General features: G+C 35.8%; 1 pseudogene; it reads right to left on the bottom strand.

The window, feature by feature from the left end:
• Positions 1 to 5,577: 5,577 nt before the first annotated feature.
• Positions 5,578 to 7,176, bottom strand: LOC144997006 (polyubiquitin-like; annotated as a pseudogene).
• Between the last annotated feature and the right edge of the window lie 13,507 nt (positions 7,177 to 20,683).

Genomic DNA, 20,683 nt, shown 5'->3' with positions numbered 1-20,683 from the left:
CTTGGAGTCTTGCATTCTGAATCTCTTCAGAACCTTCTCCAAGTAGGTACTTTGATAATCCAAAGCCATAAACCCTAGATATAATAAACTATAACTGAACTTAGGGTTTAGATCTTACCTTTGATTGTTATATAGTAATAACAATCAATCCTTGGCTTCAAAAAGCTTAATGTCTCAAGTGTTGCACCTCTAATGGAGTCACAAACACCACTAAGCAACTTGGATGAAAAGGGAGGAGAGAGGAGGCACCAAAAAACGGCTGGATACCCTAAAGGAAGTATTTACCACGTTTTTGGGGCCATAAGCATTCCTTATATATGTTGGTTATTAGGGTTTAAAGCTAGGAAACCCTAATCTGGTTACTTAGGCCTTAAGCAGTCCAATGGACCATTCCAGAAAGCTCTTGGACGATTTCTTTATGGACCTCCATATAGAATTCGTCCATTGCCATCTAATGGATCCTAAGCCCAACTTTCTAACTATCTTATAATTACAATATTAGTCCCCTTAATTTAATTAATATCTTTTAGCCACAAAATTAATTCTTAATTAATTCTTGACTAATATTAATTAAACAATATGATTTCTCCTTTACTATATTATTCTTATAATATATTAATAAATCATAATTAAGCCTTTCTCTTCCCATAATTCATCCTACATATTGCTATGGTGAAGGCAACCCAAAAAGATCATGCTCATAACCGGGTCTAGTACATACCAAAATAGTTATGGACTTAGACGCTAATCCAACACTTTTAACTTGCTATCGGAGGTTTAGCCAGTTTTCGACATGTTTGGCAACTCCGACGAGACTTCGGTCGTCTTCTCCAGTGAGTGTTCGGCCATAAATCTAAAATAATTTAATTTTTTATTTTTAGATCAACAACACACACAGTACTTCATCTTCAACCCAAAAATCTACAACAAAAATGAACTCAAGAGCATAAATCCAAAAATATGATAAAGAACATGAAGGCAAACCCATAAATCAAAGTTGTGTCTTGAACAGAAATGGAAAATCGAAGTTGATGAAGAACATGACCTCAAGAACATGAACTCTGGTCGTCTTTTCATGCTTCATCTTGAAGATCAAACACCATACACTCAAAAATCATTTTTGAGAGAGAAATAATGATATGTGTTCTTGAGTTTGAATATAAGAAGACGTAGATGAATAATTGATTTATGGGTTTGACTTCTTGAGTTTGCAAATTGAACACCCACACACTCACACATAAATCTTCAACAGATTTGAAAATATGAATCCTTTATCAGATCTGTAAATTTGGACCATACCAAACTCGGTGGTCACAGATCCCTAAACCCATTTAATTCCTTCAAAGAAATCCTCAAATGTACGTGATTCAGCCTCTAGAAGGAATTGATGAACATGTTGTTTGTGTCTAATACCCCATATGTTTTAATTTTAGGGTAAAGAGCTTGCTTGTTCTACGGGATCCGTGTTTTGAATACCAGAATAAAAGAGACCTAACCTATCTAATAATCTGTAATTCTCCTTGGGCACATATGGTTTTCGTGATAAAGATGATGCATGATGGTGATTTCAGGAGTAGGGGTACCTGAAATAATAGTGTAAATTCAATTTTATAGGGAGTTTGTTTTTGGGGTTTCTTATTTGATGCATCTTCTTTAAGCTCCATATTTTTTTGATTTTGGGATTTTACAGTTTCCAATATCGGGGAAAAAGATGGGTCGTCTTCAAGAGCAACATCTATAAATCAAATTAAGGAATTTAAGTTGGGCTTGAAATCGCCGGAAAAACTCATGTTGGCCAGAGACTTGCCAGAGAAGATGACCAGAGTATTGTCGGATCTGTCAAATATATTAGAAATCGGCTTAAACTACTATAGTAGGTCATAAGGGTATTTTTTGAATAGTTCAACAAATTCAATGAAAATATGGACAAAAAAAAACTCAGTGACTTAATGTGTACAAACCGAAAAATATGTTATCCTTTTTAGCCATTATCCATTTTTTAATCAAGTTGATATAGAGGAACATTGGCAGTATGGACATAGTGCCCTATAGGTGAACATTGACAGCAATGGACCTAATACCATATAGATGAGCATTGGCAGCTGCGCCACAACCTGTAGATGTTTTTGATTTATAATGAACTCTAAACCTCCTAGCAGCTTCACTCTAAGGATAGTATCGGCAGCTACACCTAATAGAGAACATCATAACCTTGGCAGTTGCGCCTAATAGAGAATGTCAGAATTCTGGTAGTTGCGCCTAAATGATAATACTGACAGCTGTGCTTAATAGATAATATTGACAATTGTGTCATTGGCAACGACGGACTCCGTGCCTACTCCTTAGGACTAAATGAGTGAATGATAAATGATTCTTAGGGTAGATCCTTAAGAAATAAAGAACATAATGAGGATGGGTAATTGGGTTGATTGCTTGATGTTTAAACATAATAATTACATTATTCTGGGTTGAAAACCGTATGTACTCACCAGGTTTCCCAACCTGACCCACTTAGTTTATTTGTATCTCAGGTATCGATATAAAACTACACTACACCGAGAGATTAAAGAGGTGTCGATCACTAGTGTAAAAGAATATAAGGTTTGTTTATGCTTATGTTTATGTATTAACAATGACATCCCAATGTCTTAATATAAACAAACATATTTTTTCGGAAATGCTTTGATAAAACATTTATCATGTTTTCTGGGAACACAATTCCGCAACATTGTTCTTTAAAAATGATACTTTTATTTTAAAATAAGCATAAATAAAAATTTTAAAATGACCGTGAATTTGGGGATGTTACAATCATCTCAAGGAAAAAAAGTTTCATCAGGACCATTTCGAAAAAAAAAATTAAAAAAAAAAAAAACGGGAAAACTAAATGACCATTTATGTAATTATGAACAAGGTTTGCTCTTTAGGTACCATCTCAAGGAAAAAGTTACGTAAAAACCATTTCAAAAAAAAAAAAAAAAAAAAAAAAAAAAAAAAAAAAAAAAGCTAAAGGACCATTCATGTAATTATGTGCAAGGTTTGCTCCTTAGGTACCATCTCAAGGAAAAAATTTCCATAAGACCATTTCAAAAAAAAGGGGAAAGCTAAATGACCATTCATGTAATTATATGCAATGTTTGCTCATTAGGTACCATCTCAAGGAAAAAAGATTCGTAATGACCATTTTAAAAAAACGGGAAAGCTAAATGACCATTCATGTAATTATGTGCATGGTTTGCTTCTTAGGTGCCGTCTTAAGGGAAAAAAAATTATGTAAGGACCAATTAAAAAAAACGGGAAGCTAAATGACCATTCATGTAATTATGTGCAATGTTTTCTTCTTAGGTACCATCTCAAGGAAAAAAATTCCGTAACACCATTTCAAAAAAAAAAGGGGAAATCTAAATGATCATTCATGTAATTATGTGCAATGTTTGCTCCTTAGGAACAATCTCAATGAAAATTTTTTCGTAAGGATCATTTAAAAAAAACGGGAAAGCTAAATGACCATTCATGTAATTATGTGCAAGGTTTGCTCCTGAAAAAAGTTTCGTAAGGATCATTTAGAAAAAAAAACGGGAAAACTAAATGACCATTCATGTAATTATGTACAAGGTTTGCTCCTTAGATACCATCTTAAGGAAAAAAATTTCATAAGGACAATTTCAAAAAAAAAGAAAGAAACAGGAAAGCAAAATGATCATTCATGTAATTATGTGCAAGGTTTGCTTCTTAGGTACCATCTCAAGGAAAAAGGTTTTGTAAGAACCATTTCAAAAAAAAAAAAAAAAAACAACGGGAAAGCTGAATGACCATTCATGTAATTACATGCAAGGTTTCCTTCTTAGGTACCATCTCAAGGAAAAAGTTTTGTAAGGATCATTTCAAAAAAAAAAGGGGAAAGCTAAATGACCATTCATGTAATTATGTGCAAGGTTTGTTCCTTAGGTACCATTTTAAAGAAAAAAGTTTCCTAATGACCATTTCAAAAAAAAAAAAAAAAAAAAAAAAAAAAAAAAAAAAAAGGCTAAATGATCATTAATGTAATTATGTGCAATGTTTGCTCCTTAAGTACTATCTCAAGGAAAAAGTTTCGTAAAGTCCATTTAAAAAAAAAAAAAAAAGAAAGGGAAAGCTAGATGAGTATTCATGCAATTACTCAAAATTTTAATAGTAACAGATGGTTAAATATCACATGTCCGATTAGAGATGGCAAAAACTCCATACCCAATGGGGAACCCGAAACCCCGAGTTAACCGGGGATGGGGAATCCCCGAATAAAAAATTGGGGATGAAGATGGGGATGGGAATACCCCTAATCCCCGACCCTGGACTCGCCCCTATTTATGTTAATATATAAAAATAATACAAAACATATATTACAATACAATTTACAATACATAAAATTTGATCCGAATAACATAACTCATTAACAATTACTTAGTTGAAATTATACTTTTTCTTTTTCTTTTATCTAATTTAAACTCATGTATAATTTTTTTTCTATCTGGTTTATCTATTTTATCTAATATATCACTTTGATAATATTTTTCACTTTATTTTTCATGTATTTATTTAAATTTGGTAGAAAATTAGTTTATATTTTTTATGCAATCTTTGAAAAATTTTATATTTTTATAAATTCTTTAGACTTATGCTGGTAAAATTGAAATTTAGAGTTTTTATTTATATAAAAGTTTTCATATTAAAATAGGAAAAAAAAATCCCCAATTCTTCGGCGGGAATCCCCAATCCCCGTTGGGGGTGAGGATAGAGGTTTATTTATATTCCCCGATGAGGATGGTGACAAGGATAGGGATTACAATGACAATTCAGAGATGGGGATGGGGATTGATTCCCCGCCCCGGTTGCTATCTCTATGTCCGATTGTAACATCAATTCGGAAATCCTTGCCTCAGGTTTGTTCTTCCAATTTGGCTAACAACTTGCACCTGCTCTTTAAATCTTTCAAGATTTAACTTTAGTTGAGTTACCAAATTTGTTTTCTCCTCCCTTCAAAATATCCCCAAAACCAAGGGTACCCTAACCAACTAATACAAGCAATGGATAAACCGATAAAGGATGAAATAAATTACTTTTCTCATAAACCCAAAATGGCAAGGTAATTTCCTGAATCAAACGTCAACATCCCAAGATCAAACTTCAGTATTCTAAACCTGATTTGCATCATTATATGCAAGGTGAACACATGATAAATATCAATAAAAAATTGCCTCAGATTCTTCATATCACCTAGTCAGCTGAATCCAGACCACGAATAACCTAACATTGATTCTAGTGGAATTACAAAATCTTAAAAGAATACTGAAGATTGACATGTTCTCACAAGATATTTGACGTTTCTCAACAAAGCAACTTCAGAGAAATCATTAATCAAGTATTGAAATTAGAAACTCCCCTAAAGGAAATTATATTTTGATTTTCTTTAAAATGGCTGTTGCTAGTGCGCTTCATTCCATTCGCCCTTCTTAACAACTATCGTCCCATGTTATTCATGGTTGTATATATACTTGCAATAATCCCAACAAGATTTTGATGCCATTCCCTAACTATATTACTTGCAGGACATTATATTGTGATTTTTTTTTTTAAGGTTTACAGTTTACATGTTATTTCATTTCATATCATTAATGTGATATTAGAAATCAAAAAGCCAAGACACGCAGAATTCCTTAGTAAAACATCTATAAAGACACTTAGTTCAGAAATTGGTATTACATGAGGAGAAGCTTCAGAGTATCCCCTGCATCAATAAAATGATCTGCAAGAGTCCGTCCATTGTCTAGCTGTGACTCTCGAAATATAAGCTCCTGCTGATGAGGCGGAATGCCCTCTTTCTCCTCAATCTTTTCCTTCACATCTTTAATGGTGTCCGAGAATTCCACCTCCAGCGTGATGGTCTTCCATGTCATAATCCGAACAAAAATCTTCATATCACATACTCCCAACCTCAAAACCAAATCCAATGTAGATTCTGGTATTATAATCGGCCAAAGTTCTACCATCCTCATCGAGCTTCTTTGCAGCAGTGAACAAACGCTGGTGATGCGGTGGAATCCCCTCTTTTTCCTGAATCTGATTCTTCAAATCATCAATGCTCCCATAGTACCCCCACATTAGCTTCATGGTTTTGCCTGTGAAAGTCTTAACCAACGTCCAATAAAAACCACCTACCAGCCTCAAAGACACATGCAATGTAGACTCGTTTTGGATGTTATAATCCCTCAAAGTTTTATCATCCTCGAGTCGCTTTCTATCAAAGATTAAGCGCTGGTGATCCTGTGCCATCCCAGGTATTATCTCCATAATCTTTACCTTCACATTGTAAATGGTCTCTGAGCTCTCAACCGCCAGTGTGATGGCGTTCCCAAACTGCATCTTAACAAAAATCTTCATATCACATTGTCCGGATCGAACAAGGTACACTGTAGATTCCTTTTTGATGTCATAATCTCTCAAAGTTCTACCATCCTCCTCGAAGTTCTTTCCTGAAACTATTAAACGATATTGAGAGAATGGAGTCCCATCTATGTCTCCAATCTTTTCTTTCACATCACGAATGATATCAGAGCTCTTTACAACCACCGTGATCGTCTTCCCTGTGAAAGTCTTCACAAAAATCCGCATATCATCTCCAAACTGTTGACTCAGGTGCAATATAGATTCTTTTTGGAGGTTATAATCATCCAAAGTTCTAGGACCCTCGAGATTCTCCCCAGCAATGATCAACTGTTGTTGATGCAGTGGAATCCCCTCTATATCCTGAATCGTGGCCTTCACTTCACCAATGGTATCGGAGCTTTTAACTTTTAAAGCGATGGTCTTGCCCATTGGGGTTCTGACAAAGATATTCATCCCGAGTTGCAGCGTAGATTCCTTCTGAACGTTATAATCAGCAAGAGTATTACCATCATATACTACATGTTTGCCGGCAAAGATTAGTTGCTGATCGGGAGGGATCCCTTCCTTGTACTGAATCTTGTTTTTGACGTTGTAGATTCTATCCGAACTCTCGACCTCCAACGTAATCGTCTTGCCGGTGAGGGTTTTTATAAAGATCTTCATACCGCCGCGAAGAAAGAAGATGAGAAGTGAGGGTTGACTTCTGAATGATGAATTTAAAGTGGAGATACGTGGGATTGGGATTGCATTTTAATTTTGATGGGGGATTGTTTGGCTAGATATCCTTTGTGTCGCTTTTTATACTAAAAAAATAGATAACCTTATGTTATAGTTTAGAAAAATTCATTAGCTTCTTTCATTTTTTTTAAAGGCAAATTAATTTGCTCCTAAATTATCACTTTTCAAATAAGAATCACTTTGTGTAAAGCATTAATTTTTTTTTTTTTTCTAATTCTTTAATTTTGACATTTATGATGATCTTATAATTAGAAAGATAAAAAGAAACATTTAACATATAGTTTATTCTATAATGATTCTTTTAAAAGAAATTAAATATTCTTGTATTTTTTGTTTTTATAAATCCTTCTATTTAATTATATAGTGATATGTCTAACATAATATCTGTAATATATAATTCATTTTTATTATAAACTATGTTTAAATAAGTGGAAACCACAATTAGTAAAGAAAAATAACATAAATTTTAAAAGTACAAAAATATTTGTGTTTGTTCAGCAACATAAGATTTTGAAACTTTTAAAAATACGAAGATTCGTTAAAATGTTATTTTTATTAAATTTGATTAACATTGTTATTTTTGTGTAATAAGTATGAAAAAAACAACTTATACTTAATTACTAAAATCCACTAAAAAGCATGTAATTATTTTTTTCTAAAACTATATATATATATATATATATATATATATATATATATATATATATATATATATATATATATATAGAAGTGAATATACACTTAAGGGTATATAAGCTTAGGTACCCAAACACACCATAATACGTCGTTTTATTTGATATATTCATTATAATTTTATTAAACTTCAACCCCTAACTTGATTTACTTTCAAGGTTTTCGAAATTTCACTATTACCTTCCTCTTACATCAATTTTTTTTGCCGACCACCTACTAGGCTATATATATTTTAGTTGAAAATGAAAATTATATAAAAGAAAGATAAATATGTAATTTATAAAAATCATTGAAGTAAATCAAGTTAGAAGTTAAATTATAAGAATAGTAGATAATTATAATGTATTATATGACACAAAACAATATGTTATGATGAATTTGGGTACCTAAGTTTATATATCCTTAAGGGTATATTCACTTTTCCCATATATATATATATATATATATATATATATATATATATATATATATATATATATATATATATATATATATATATATATATATATATATATATATATATATATATTAAAATGCAATTTAGTTTTAGTGAGTTTAGTTATTTGATAAAATCATGAGTTTGTATGATGTAATATAAATTTGAGTATCATGAAAAAAAAAGACACAGTAAAATGATGGAAATGACATTGATATATGACAAATTTAACTTGATGGTAATGTAATAAACATACATAAAGTCAACATAATAAATTATAAATTCATATGATCAATGAATTGTGATTTTTCTAAAACTAAGCAAAAGATGCTATATAAATTTTTAATGTTTATAAATTTCTAAAAACTTCTTTATAAACCACATTGAATGTTTTATTTGCGAGTCTGCTATATTTATCTAAAATTAACAATTTTAATCATCGTCTACTTTGAACTCGAGATAAAACAACATATAATTGGTCATGTGAAAAAACATGATTTTGGAAAAACAAACTAACATTGAATAACGATTGCCCTTGACTCTTATTTATAGTCATTGCAAAACATATGGTCAATGGAAATTGTCTTCTTTGGAATATGAAGAAATTTTTTTATTTTATGAAAGACTAAAAGACATTCTTAGAATAAAAGTCTGGTTTACAATAATACTTTCAGATATGATAATTGCCTCAATAACACGTTTACCCAATAATATCATGTGAAGTCTAGTGTCATTGCACAGACAATTTTTCAAATCAATGCTTTTCAGTAACATAATAGGAACCCCAATTTTTAAAAGTAACTTATGATTTGGCAGACCCGAGACTTTTTGACCATTTAAAACACCTGGCGAGTATAAATTTGCATGAAAATGATCATGAAAAAAATGGATTCGCAAAGACCATTTGAACTTAAATATTCATGTAACATCCCAAAAGCCATGACAAAAATTTTCATTTTTAAAATACATTTTTATAAAACTATAGAAATCAGAGTATCAAAATAATCTCTTAAAACATAAATTAGTAGAAGAATGTATACGATCACGCCTACACCTTACCCGATCATCTTTAGTAACTGAAAACATTGAAATCCACAACTTTAAGTCAAAGCTTAGTGTGTCCCCCCAAAACACTCAACACACAATACATATACAATGCATACACACCGGGCCCACAAAATAAAACTAGATTTTCCCCAGGCTCACGGTCATTAAACTAGATTTCCCCTGGGCTGACAATCATAAAACTGGATTGCCCTGGGCCCACAACACAAGACTAGATTGCTCTTGGTTTGTTGGCCTACAACACAAAGTCGTACCGCCTCAACCCAATCGCATTATGTCGAAATATGCACTAAAATAATAACAATCAAGCACATGCAATCATAATAGATCTACTAGTGTAACAACACACTACAACATAACAACATCCTATACACAAGGGCACATACTACAGTACAAAGTAGAGTGAGAAAACTCACCTCTTCAGCTATCAGATTTTCATACATCTCATTAGAAGACAAGAACTGGCACTACGAGTCACCTATTCATCAAATAGATACAATTCCTTAATCTAGGATCCTAATTCCCCCAAGTTGACCTAAAAGTCAACTTGGTCAAAAGTCAACGTGTAACATCTTAAAAGTTATAAGGTAAAATTTTCATTTTTAATTCGACCATTAAAGCACCATTTAGTATTACCAATCATTCAAAAGTATATTAATGTAAAAACAATTATCAAAGTACAATCTCAAAATCATAAAGTTGTTGAAACATGGCTGGATGCAGTGCAGTCACGCCGGACCCTTCCCTTTTGTACAGAAAGTACCTAAAGCCATAAACAATAAACCGTAAGCGAAAACCTTAATGAGTTCCCCCAAAATACCATATAGCATACAAACATACAGTAAAGCATATATGGGTGCTTGCAATCCCCTTCGATCTATTTCAACTGGATACTATCAAGCATATCTCGGTGCTTGTAATCCCCTTCGGTCTATTTCAACAAGATACTATCAAGCATATCTGGGTGCTTGACTTCCCTTTCGGTCTATTTCAACCCAATACTGTCAAGCATATATGGGTGCTTTTAATCCCCTTCAGTCTATTTCAACCGGATACTAGGTCTATTTCACCCCTACCACTACCATATAATATCATAATAAAGAATCATAGAGTCATCAAGAAAATAGAGGCATAACTGATAGTTGTCACGAATACAATCATCATACTACATAATAAACTAGTGGGTTGGTATTGGTACCTTCGACCCACAGATACAGTGAAGGAAACTAACCTCATACTACTGAATATCTCATATAAAAGCTCAGATTTCTAATCCAGAAAAATTCCCGTGCTATAATCATCAAATAACACCGAATTAATAATTGTTCCACAACCAATAGCTAGAATCCTAGTCTGATTTTCCAACACTCAGGGTAAAAGTCCATTTTACCCCTTTCCTTACTTGTCCAAAATCCGAGACACAACTAATTGTACCAAAAAGCCCAATATAGAACAATTTCATAATTGGGCACAAACATATCATGGGCCTAATCCAAGAAGGCCCAACTTTCTAAAAGACACCCAAAGCTCCAAATAAGCCCAAGAAGAAGAAGGCCCAATGACAGAAAACTAGGGACCAATAAGGCCTAAAAGCCCAAAATCACATCTTACGTCGTCACTAGTCCTTGGTCACATCGTGAAAGCTCACTCGATCATATCCGAACTCATCCCGACTCAACCTAGCCGACTCAGTCAAGGAATAACACCTGAGTTGACCTCACGACATGTATAGCCTATCCTTACGTCGTGAGCCTCAACAAGCCCATCAGAAACATGACCAAATGCTCCTCACATCGCGAGACCTTGTGTCTCACGTCATGAGAACAGTCTGAGGCTAAAAATCCAACTTTTAAGTCCTTAATCCAATAAGCCTTGAAATCTAACTTTCCAGAAGGTCTTATAACCTATTGATACACTAGAAAGTCAACTCTTTTAAGACATATACGTCCAATATATGTTTAGATCTCATTTAGGTCCAAAGTTGAAGAAAAGACATCCAACTTTCATGAAATGCTCCAAAAACTCAACCATTTTCTAGATCTGAACTCCAAGACATCCCTAAGGCCCTAATAACTCCTAAAGTTGCCAACTTTATGGTTTCTATTCACTCAACATGCTCAACCAAGTAGAATAGTGGGACAAAACTTAGATCTAGCCATAAAGTAGGAGCTTTATCACTTACAATGATCTAGAAACAATGTAAGGTGATGTTGATGTTGATTCCTTGCAAGCCTCAACACAAGACAACCTTGTTCCCCTTCTTTCCTCCTTCTTCCAAACCAAGAAAAGCTCCAAAACCACCAATGATCAAGCAAGGATGGGAACTAGGGTTTTTCTGAGGTGAAAGAGGGTTTGGGGCTGATAAGAAACCCAAAAATGAGGTTAGTGATAGGTTTTGAGCAAAACATATAATCATTGTATCCATGCAACTGTAAATTGATTGGATCTAAGTTTTCTCTAATTGGACATGCAAAGTTGAACAAAAAAGAAGAAACCCTAGGTTTTATGTATTATAATCAAAATTCTCATAATAAAGGGTTATAATACATACCTTTAAGATTGTTATTTTAAACAATCTTGAATCCTTTCTTGAAAGACCTTTGGTAACAAGCACCACAAGTGTCGCAAATCTAATAGCTCACAAACAAACCAAGCAGCCAAGGATTACTATAGAGATAGAGAAGGGAAGAATAATTTCGGCTCTAAGCCTTTTCTAAGAGTTCATAGCCAAAATTCCTTATGGTGTAGGGTTTATATAGTTGTTCGGAAGGTATTGGATTAGGTAGGTGTATCCAAGATAACCCTAATCCCTTAGCTTCCTCCCTAAGGCATCCAAGGCACCCTTAGAGCCCAATGAAAACCTAGGAGCATCAGATTCGTTTCCCTTAGTATATGGAGGTTCTAGAAAGCTCAATGCTCAACTATTGAACATTGTCACCTTTAGTCCCTACGATTTCAATTAATTCCTTTAATCCTAAAATTAACTACAAATTAATTTCTGATTAAATATTGATTAAACATTATGATTTCTAATCAATATATTATTTCCATAATACATTAATAAATCATTTATTTTGATTTCTAACTAATTTATTAACCAAGCAATAAATTAATAAATCATTCTTCTCTCTTTAACAGTTATCCTATTCAATTACCAGGTTTGAAGGCAACCCAAAAGAACATTGCTACTATCAATTCAAGTACATACCAATTATAGTTATAGGCTTAGACACCTAATCCAACAGTCTCCCACTTGGACAAGTCTATTAACTATAGTTGCAAGTATACCTTCAAAACTGACTAGCAAATTGTAGCTACCAAAAGTTGATGTCGAATTCTGACCCAGTCAGTGACGTGTCCTTAGATATGTGATCAAATATTCCTCCATTCTACAAGATATCGTATGAACATGAGACGTAGATTATAATCATTCTCTCTGTCTAAGGTTTGTTTCTCGATTTCTAATTTATGAAGGCTGATAACAGACTACTAATTAAACACATCAATTTAGTCCGGGCTTGGCCAAGCGCTTTAGATGTCATCATCAAATAATTAAGGGGCCCATAGATATCACTTTTCCTGTTAAGGGTAAAAGAAACAGATAAACTTCGACTCATATGCTTGCACTATTCACTCATCAAATCACGCACAACAATATGGTTTATAACATCAAGTTACTAATGTGTTTACGTATTATCAATGCATAATTGACTCGTAAACAACAACTCATATGTCTTCGTTTCAAGAATATAAGATATTATCGTCTCAAAATTACTCTTGATAAAATCTATGAAGTAATTCTCTGAGTGTGGATTAATCCAATACTTCAATCCCCATTTCAAATGTACTTATGAATACTACAGCAAACCATTGTTATGTTTGTTACAATCCTGGAAATTTTAGATCAAGTAAGGTCTAAATTTCAGTCAAGCACAAGTGAATTCACACCATAACATGATGCAGTGGAACATAGAAAGCCAATAGAGCATGCTTTTACAAGTTCATATGTGTATACACTTTTGAAAACCAAGTTGTAATAAACCATTGAAAGACAAGTGAAGTCAACAAGCCAACAAAGACTCAAAGGAGTCAACATAAGTTCAATTAATATGTCTATGAGCATGATATGGTTTAATACTTAAGGATTTCGAGTTTGAGAACCTTGTAACACCCTTGAACCAAAATAAATTACTTTAAAGATGCTAGGACCGAAAACTATTTCTTGGAAACAAATAGGACCAAAATCACACTTCCTAAAGCCCATTATGGCCAAAAATTCAACCTTATGGGACCAAAGTCCCTTTCTTTAAGGTCCATTACGACCGAAATCACTCTTTTGTGAGTGATTTGGATGATTTCGGTCATGGTTGGCAGTAAACTCATGTTCTTAGCCGAAATCCCTCTTAATTTTGGAAGTAAACTCTTGCAACTTGACAATAAACTCGTTAAATATCTTCATATCTTATCCTAATTCAGCTTCCCAAGATGCTATGATTCATTTACCAATGCAACCTCTTCATGGTACTTCATACTTAAGATACTTTAATAGAAATCACTTTCACTCTACATATTCAGTAAACAAGAACGTCCTCATTATCTCTCAAATAGAAAACGTTATTCCTTCCATTCACTCTCAAGTATAAGACTCACATCCTTTCATTCCAAGTTCAAACTTCTCCAAGAGGTTTTGCTTCAAATTTGATATTAACCTTTGGATACGACATCTTTCCCGTATACTAGCTTGAAGTCACCGTTTTAACTCGTTATCTAAAGCGCGAGCACAAATAAGGTGAGTTCATACCCCCCCCCCCCTACTCTTTTCAAGCTTTTCTTCAATGTTTTTAAGGGGGGGGGGGGTTGATACAAGTAAAACACAAAATACCTTGTGTTTAAAAATATAATTTACTTGTTATGTTTCCTTACCGTTAATATGTATTTAAACATGAAATTATTAAATTTATAAACTTATAAACTATAATAGTATGGTTTATGGAACATATGAAACTATTTTTCTTAGCTCAAATTATAACACAGAAATAAACTTATAAACTATAATAGTATGGTTTGTGGAACATATGAAACTATTTTACAAAGTTTAGGTTATAACAAGGAAATAAACTTATAACCTATAATAGGTATAGTTTGGGAATGTTTTTACAATATTTATCATCATAAACAATTTCTATGGAAAAGTTACCATTTCAGTTATTCAATCCATTATAAATATACTAAGTTAATACATGATTGTGAGCCACCTGCTTTTTTGTACCAAACATGGTATCCGTTAAAGTCCTAAATTATAACCAGACTCTCCTGGAGGAAGAGCATGAGTTTGTGTATAGATCTATATGGAACTGACAATCCCGCACCTAAGCTGCTTGCAATAGCTAGGCTGGAAGGCCTGAGGTGACAAATGTCATAACTTTTTGACGCTTGAAGAACATCATGTAGGCCATTAGTCATATTAGTATGGTTATAATGAACACTAACAGTAAGCATTAGCTAAATATTTACGTAATGGTATATTTTCAAAATAGTCTTAAAGGGGTATTAACTTTTTGATTACTTAGCATATACATCAGGGTTGTATAAAATTAATGTCCGGTAGATAGTAGAATGTGTGATTTTCGCATCATTTCAAGTTCCTTGTTTGGTTGTGGGCTTAGGGAAGATTCACCCATTCGACTGTCTGTTCGGTCTCGATTTCATATAACTCGTATGTACTAAGTGATCATAGGAGGGTATTAACATCATATCTAGTATACAATGCAAACATGTATTCAGCTAGTTTTACTTATGAATAAAACTACTCATCATTAAATTAAGTATCGCAATTATACTTGTAGTTTTCGATCTTGGAACGTTGAAGACTACAATTCGATTTTATGGAAAATACAGAATTTTCCAGGACAAACATCATTATATTACAAGCAAATAGTTTACAATTTAACTATTTGGAAACAAATATGGTTACTTTCCAAAAACAATGATTTACATTAGACCAAGTGGAATTAAGAACATATTTACAAAAGGTTCAATACTTATTTACAAAATAGTATAACATAAAGGACTGTTAATTGTAAATTCTATGGTTACTTAGTTTATATATCAGAGTTACATATAAGTAATATTTGATAAGTAGTGGAATGTGTGATTTCCGTGTTACTTCCTACTCCTTGTTTGGTAGTGGGCTTAGGGCAGATTCTGTAACACCGTAAATTTCAAAACAATTTTTCTTTTGAAAATGTATAATTCTCAATATATATTTCACAAAACGTCCTCTATTAAAATCACAAAACATAGCTCCATGTTTAATAAAATGGTAATCCAGGATCCTCCTAACTCTTTCTCTGGTATGTACAATCAAGTCGGTGCCGTCCAGCGATCCTGAGAAGAAAACCTGAAACACATAACCCATAACACGGTAAGCACGAAGCTTAGTGAGTTCCCCAAAATACCACATTCAACACATATTAGCCACTCGAGGCTATAACTCTGTTTGACCCTCTGGTCAATGTGTCTCAGTGGGACCCTCTAATCCCATAACTCTGTGGACCCTCTGGTCCTAACTTTATGGACCTTCCCGTCCTAACTCAGTAAACTCTGAAACATGCATAACATAAATCACATAGAAATAATGCAGTGTATCACATCATATAAATAACATACAAAACACTCTGTCACATAACTCTAATTATCACTCTAGGTAAAGTATAGTGAGAAGACTCACCTCGGATGAAGAACAACTCCTATAATCATTGCTGCTACGCACCAGACCCTAACTCTGTGCGAAACCCACAATAAATCTTAATTACGAGCTAAGTCCAACCTCTCACTTATTGGGTCTAAAGATAGACCACCTAACAACCCATTAATGCCCTAAGCCCATTGGGCCCACCAAAGCCCAATAATAAATGGGCCATGACCCAATTCCCAACCAAAAAGGCAAGTCCAAACCAAAGGCCCAAATCACATACATACACTTCTCTAGTCCAAGACTCTATCACATGAGGTCCAAACTCCATGCCGGACACTCAAGGCCCAACACAATGCTTAGCCCAAAACCACCAGAAGAAGTTACGCGGGGCGTACCCCCTGGTATGCTCAGCGTACCCAAACACTCAAGAAACTGATCGGGGACCTCAACCCAGTACGCGGGGGGTACTGGAATTACGCGGCGCGTACCTTCAGACTCGTTTAATCCATTTTCTGGGTCTTAACCCATTAAGACCTTAGCTTAACTCTTGGATCTGGACTTCCTAACATCTCTTACTCCATAAAGTTATCAACTTTACGACTTTGCATGGATGATAAGGTCACAACACATAAAAACTCTTACTTTCTTAACCCAAAATGCTCATAACTCATGCATGGGTAGATTCACACGATCAATGCATTATTTTTATGGTTCTCCACCACTAGAAACACTTAAAAGAACATGTTATTAAGATCTAGAGTTCATCAACTCATAAAGCCTCAAGCTTGGGACCAAAAGCACTAAAATGGACCCTAATATGCACAAAACAAAAAGAGAGGGAAAGCTTGGAGCTTTATACCTTAAAATGGTGCTCTAACCCCAAGAAAGCTTAGATCCACATCCTGTTCTTCAACTTCACTCCCTTCCATGATCCTTCTTAACTCTCAAAGCCCACAAGAACACAAACAAGCTTAACATGGCCACCACAAGCTTCAAGAACGGATATTAGGGTTTGAGAGGGTTTAATAATTGAGGAAGGTGGCCAGGAATGAGACCATCTCTTTCTTTTTATAAGGACACTTCACTTAATTAGGGTTTCCTTCTGTTCTTAGTACGCCCAGCGTACTAGGTGGCTCTTGCTTAAGAAACACGTGCATCTGTACGCTAAGCGTACGCATACGTACGCCTAGCGTACTTCGCTGCCAAAATCATCACTTGGGGACTTATCTTGCCAACTCTCCCAAACTTCCATAGCATCTTCGAAATGACTTGAATTCCAAAAATCCTCATACCTACGGAAAGGTAATGAGATGCCCTACGTTTCTAGCAACTCGTGTCAACTCGAGATCTCCTAGCCCCCAACTCGTGGCCTATGAACCTTAGTCATGGATAATCCGAAACTGAATGTTACAAATTCACTCATTCAACTGTCCGTTTGATATTAGTTTATATATGGCTAGTATAAACTAAGTGATCATAGAAGGAACTAGTATGGTCACATTACTTACTCGGAAAATATAGGATTTTCTGAAGGATCACAATCATCACTTCTAAAATTATGATTATTGTTAACTCTATAATTACCTAGTGAATATGTTAGGGCTATATATAATGAATATCCGATAGGCAGTGGAATGTGCGATTTCCGCCTTTCTTCCTGTTCCATGTTTGGTTGTGGGATTAGGGCAGATCCACACATTCAATTGTCCATTCAATGTAGATTATATATAACTTGTATTCATTAAGTAATCGTAGAAGGAACTGGTATGATCATATTACTTATCTTTACTTACTAAGAAAATATAGGATTTTCTGGAGGATGTAACAACGCAAATTTTCAAACAAATAGAGTATTTTTATTCAAACTAAATATAATTATTCCAAGTGTTAAGTCGAAATACAAATCATAGAATTCCCAAGATCTCAAAACATCAATCAGTGTGTACGCATCACGCCGGCGCCTTCCCACGGTCCTCGCTAGTACCTGAAACACATACATAACAACTGTAAGCATAAATGCTTAGTGAGTTCCCCAATATACAACTTACACATATACGCCTTTTCAGGCCCTGACCTTCCGGTCCACAACACAATGCCTTCCGGCCCATAACATAATCGCCTTCCCGCCCATAACATATTGCCTTCCGGCCCATATAAACATACACAGCACACATAACAATTAACTTACCACATATAGCACATATATCACATATCATATCCGACCTTTTGGTCACACAGTCAAACCCTTCCGGGTACAGTATAGTGAGAAGACTCACCTCGTGGATACTGAAAGCTAGCAACTCCTGAAATCACTCGTACTCGATCCGCCGAGCTACAAACTCCCTATAATATCATATATCCCTTATTAACACTTTTATCTTCCAAGTTAACTGACCCTAAGAAATCACACATAGGTCAACTCTGGTCAACGGTCCACGGTCAACTCGACCGGACTCGGCGAGTCTAGTCGTCCTCCAATCCTCTATGATTCCCTTCTACTCGTCGAGTATCCTCCTTGACCCGACGAGTTACTCCTGGAAGAGTCGCGGGGCCACCCCGACTCCACTCACCGAGTATGAAGAACAGCTCGACGAGTCCCAGTTATTCTCCAAGCTACTCGCCGAGTCTGTTCATCGGACTCGGCGAGTCCATGCCATGCAGTCGATCAAACTGTTTCCTAAGGTCAGAATTGTTCCGACCATTCATAGGTCTGGTCCTCCTAGACTGGTCCATCACGTAAGGTCTTCATTTAGGTGTTCATGCTACACCCCAAGACTTATAATTTACATGTCGACCTAAGGCATAAGGATTTCAATCCAAAACCTTCATCAATTCCCGGAATGCACAGACATGGGACATTCTGGACCTCCAAAGGTCCCAACACGGGGTTACAATCGTTTGGGGGACTAGGGTAACATTCAATCTATCCACAAAAGGGTTCCATAAACCCTAATCCTCTAAACACATCACCATAGCAGAGCATACTCGAATTCTTACCTGGATGATGTACTCTCTGTGTCCCCAATCCTTAGAACGTGATTCCCTTGCTGTTCCTTTAGCCAAGCCCTTCTCTTCCTTGCACAACAACTCCTTCAAAATCACCAATGGCCTTTAACCTTGCTCTAGATGCACACAATCGATTTAGGGTTCTTCTCAGAAGGCTAAAACGAACAATGACGGCCAATAAGTCCCTTTTATACATCCCAAATCTGAACGGCTAGGGTTTTCGCTAAACAGTGCAGACTCGCCGAGTCCATATCTGGACTCGTCGAGTCCAGTCGCGAACCCGCGACCAGGTCTGCGATCCTACTCGGCGAGTCTGGCTCCAACTCGCCGAGTCCCCTTTTAAAACACCCCAAAAACACAATTTAAACAATACCTGAGATTTCGGGCTGTTACAATTCTCCCCCACTAGGATTAGACTTCGCCCTCGAAGTCTCGCTCTGAAAATAGTTCCGAATGCTGCTCCCGTATCTCACGTTCCGGCTCCCAAGTCATTTCTGATCCTTTCCGGTGTTGCCACTGAACCAACACCAGAGGTACCTCCTTGTTCCTCAGAACCTTGATCTTCCGATCCCTGATGGCCACTGGTCTCTCAGCATAATTCAGACTCGCATCCACCTGAATATCCTCTAATGGGACCACTGCCGACTCATCGGCTATGCACTTCCTCAATTGTGACACATGAAAAGTGTCGTGGATTTGTCCCAACTCTGCTGGCAATTCCAAATGATAGGCTACCCGGCCTATCCTTGCGATCACGCGAAATGGCCCAATATACCGGGGTCCCAGCTTGCCCCTCTTCCTGAATCGAATTACTCCTTTCCAAGGAGAGACCTTCAGGAGAACGAAGTCGCCGACTTGAAATTCAAGTTCGGATCGGCGTCTGTCCGCATAACTCTTCTGTCGGCTCTGAGCGGTTGATAACCTCTGCCTAACCTGCTGAATCTGCTCTGTCGTCTGAAGCACGATCTCTGTACTGCCCATCACTCTTTGTCCCACCTCTCCCCAACAAATGGGGGTCCGACACCTCCTACCATACAACAACTCAAAAGGTGGCATACCAATGCTCGAATGATGGCTGTTGTTGTAGGAAAACTCTGCCAAGGGTAAATACGCATCCCAGCTACCCCCGAAAGCTAACACACACGCTCGAAGCATGTCCTCCAGCGTCTGAATCGTCCGCTCGCTCTGACCGTCTGTCTGGGGATGGTATGCAGTACTAAAATGCAGTTTAGTACCCAGCTCCTCATGGAATTTCTTCCAGAACCTGGAAGTGAAGCGTACATCACGGTCCGAAACAATCGAGATCGGCACTCCATGCTGAGATACTACTTCTCTCACATAAAACTCCGCCAACTTCTCCGCTGATGAACTCTCGCTGATGGAAAGGAAGTGTGCACTCTTCGTCAACCTATTCACAATCACCCAAATTGCATCGACTCCCCTGGCAGTTCTTGGCAATTTGGTGATGAAATCCATAGTGATCTGTTCCCACTTCCACTTAGGAATCTCCAATGGTTGTAACTTGCCATGCGGTCTCTGGTGCTTGGCCTTAACTCTACGGCAGGTCAAGCACCTCTCAACGAACCAGGCGACGTCTCTCTTCATACAGGGCCACTAATATTCCT

The sequence above is a fragment of the Lactuca saligna genome, chromosome 5, assembly GCF_052625555.1.
Source record: "Lactuca saligna cultivar CGN05327 chromosome 5, ASM5262555v1, whole genome shotgun sequence".
In the NCBI taxonomy this organism is placed as follows: domain Eukaryota; kingdom Viridiplantae; phylum Streptophyta; class Magnoliopsida; order Asterales; family Asteraceae; genus Lactuca; species Lactuca saligna.
This window is presented reverse-complemented; position numbering and strand designations above follow the sequence as displayed.